At 45.1% G+C, this 3,101-nt stretch overlaps 1 protein-coding gene across 4 annotated transcripts in view; it reads left to right on the forward strand.

Annotated features, from left to right (window-relative positions):
- The window catches only part of LOC132875703 (zinc finger X-chromosomal protein), a 15,624-nt gene extending 14,018 nt beyond the window's left edge, over positions 1 to 1,606 (forward strand). For all 4 annotated transcript variants that reach the window (XM_060912672.1, XM_060912673.1, XM_060912671.1 and 1 more), the window contains one exon: positions 1 to 1,606. This exon is cut by the window's left edge and continues 1,752 nt beyond it. The gene's annotated coding sequence lies outside the window, so the exon portion shown is untranslated.
- Positions 1,607 to 3,101: the final 1,495 nt, after the last annotated feature.

Below are 3,101 nucleotides of genomic sequence, written 5' to 3' on the forward strand. Positions count from 1 at the left end.
GCCTGTGATTTATTCTGATTTTTTATCGATGTTTTTATCTGAAGCAGTTTTCAGACTGAATGCGAATGAAACTGTTCATTTTAATATTTAATATAAAAATAGTGCTGATTTCATTGCGATGAACTTTAACCCTGCAAATTTAACTGTAAGACAACAGAAAAAGAAAGTGCGCTGCTGTTGTTAACTTTATCTTTAAAAAAATAGAGGAGCTAAGTATTTGTTTTTATTTTAATTTGAATATAATTTAAGCACCATTGTACAGAAGAGCGAATGGAGGATGAGAATAATATAAGACAAAGTATTAAATTAAATCAGACTTCGATTTGAGCGTTGTGTTTAAATCTCAGCCGCTGAGACAGAACGCTGTACGAGACGTGATCTTTACACACAGGAACAAAGGAGCTCCGTTTCACAGCACTGAATCATTTTCACACTTATCCAGTCACTGAGCTGAACCCTTGTACATTAACGTGTTAGCAGGGACACACACACACACACACACACTGTAATACACTCACGCTACACCTTTTTGAAAACACAGCGTATGTTTTGCCCAAACACACATTTTATTTTCAGTTTGTTTCCTCAAAGTTTTTCCATCCACAAAAAAAAAAATTAATTTGTTCTGACAGCTGGGATAGGCTCCAGCTTGCCTGCGACCCTGTAGAAGGATAAAGCGGCTAGAGATAATGAGATGAGACGACTGAATGAACTTGATTGGTGTGTGTGTGTGTGTGTGTGTGTGTGAGAACCAAGTGCAATGTCTCACTTCTGTCTGCCATTTACATTTTTACCCCATGTTTCGGTGGGACTTCATTACCATGGTGACGGTACCAGCAGGCTGGTTTCTTATGGAGGAACGCTAGTCATGTGACTTACAGCTGGACTTCATTCACGTAGCATGGTCATGCTAGTGCAGTTAGTACTAGTGTGTGTGTGTGTGTGTGTGTGTGTGTGTTTTAGTGGACAACACCCAGTTGTGAGCATTACACACTAACACACTTCAACTTTGGGACTCATTGGTATGTGTGAACACGCCCTTATATGGTCATAGTGTTTGAAATGCTCTCTCTTTCTCTCTCTCACACACACACACACACACACACAGAGGCACTTTGAAGCGCATATGTTGTACACAGACTTGATGAAAACAATAGTTCCACTCTAACGTAAATCCCCTGACCAATCACAGAGCGGCTCTTATTTAAACATTCGCGGATTGTTTGTGATTAAACGAATGGTGTGTGATGCGTTCTGGCTGTGACATCATGTCATAGATAAAGCACTGAGTTCCACTCCATTCAACACCATTGGTCAGTCCGGGGTGTCGGTCCCTTCCTGGTCTGGTTTAGCCCCGCCCCTTCCCCCCCCGTGGTCATTTTTATAGTGAGATTATTTATTTGTTGAGCGTGGAGACGGTGTTGTATAGTTTAGCAAACTGATTCAAAGCGACTGTAACTTATTGTTTTTGTACACAGATCTGTAAAGAGAGAATGAAGATGTAAACACTTGTTAAAGAAAAACCTGAATCTGAACTTTGTGTTGTCCTGAGTGTAATGTTCGACATATTTGTTAAAAAAAAGGAAATAAAAGGCAGAGTATTTTCCTGCATGGTTCTGTGTCTTTATTTGAGTTCTCCACTTGAATTTTCACAGTAAACCCTGTTGGTAACGATGTGTGTACGTTCAGTCATGACTCTATCACAGCAGATGACTGCAGTTGCAAGTGTGTCAGAAAATAAACCACATCAAAATAAAGTTTGTAGGGAGATCGCTGAATGGCAGATACGGTCACTGACGCGATATTGGTACTCCACACACTCGCCGTGCAATGATCAGATTCATTTCACATTCCTTTCATGAAACCTTCCTTCTGTCATTAAGTGACAGTTTTATTTTTGGTTAAATTTTTTTTTTAACTTAAACCGTTAAAAACACATTTTTGCCAGTCATTACAAGTCATTAACTCATTGATCGTGTCGGTATGGCGTTCAGTATGGTAAGATCTCACCTCATCTCATCTCATTTTCTTCCGCTTATCCGGGGCCGGGTCGCGGAGGCAGCAGTCTGAGCATGGAAGCCCAAACTTCCCTTTCCCCAGACACCTCGGCCAGCTCCTTGGGAAGAACACCGAGGCGTTCCCAGGCCAGCTGAGAGACATAGTCCCTCCAGCGTGTCCTGGGTCTTCCCTGGGGCCTCCTCCCAGGGGGACATGCCTGGAAAACCTCCCCAGGGAGGCGTCCAGGAGGCATCCGAAAGAGATGCCCGAGCCACCTCAGCTGATTCCTCTCGATGTGGAGGAGCAGCAGCTCAACTCCAAACTCCTCCCGAGTGACTGTGCTTCTCACCCTATCTCTAAGGGAGCGCCCAGCCACCCTGCAAAGGAAACTAATTTCGGCCGCTTGTATCTGCGATCTTGTTCTTTCGGTCATTACCCGAAGCTCATGACCATAGGTGAGAGTCGGAACGTAGATCGACCGGTAAATCGAGAGCTTCGCCTTTTGGCTCAGCTCCTTCACCATAACGGACCAGTAAAGCGACCGCATCACTGCGGAGGCTGCACTGATCCGCCTGTCAATCTCACACTCCATCCTTCCCTCACTCGTGAACAAGATCCCGAGATACTTAAACTCCTCCACTTGAGGCAGGACTTCTTCACCAACCTGAAGAGGGCAAGCCACCCTTTTCCGGTTGAGAACCATGGCTACCACGAGGGACACTGTCGAATGCCTTCTCCAGATCCACAAAGCACATGTGGACTGGTTGGGCACCCTTGAAGGGTGAACCCTTGAGCACCCTATGAAGGGTATAGAGCTGGTCCAGTGTTCCATGACCAGGATGAAAACCGCATTGTTTCTCCTGGATCCGAGGTTCGACTATTGGCCGAATTCTCCTCTCCAGTACCCTGGAGTAAACCTTCCCAGGGAGGCTGAGAAGTGTGATTCCCCTATAATTGGAGTACACTCTCCAGTCCCTTTTCTTAAAAAGAGGGACCACCACCCCGGTTTGCCATTCCAGAGGCACTGTCCCCGATCGCCACGCGATGTTGCAGAGGCATGTCAGCCAAGACAGCCTCACAACATCCAGAGACTTGAGATACTC

The sequence above is a fragment of the Neoarius graeffei genome, chromosome 28 (genome assembly GCF_027579695.1).
Source record: "Neoarius graeffei isolate fNeoGra1 chromosome 28, fNeoGra1.pri, whole genome shotgun sequence".
Taxonomy (NCBI): Eukaryota; Metazoa; Chordata; class Actinopteri; order Siluriformes; family Ariidae; genus Neoarius; species Neoarius graeffei.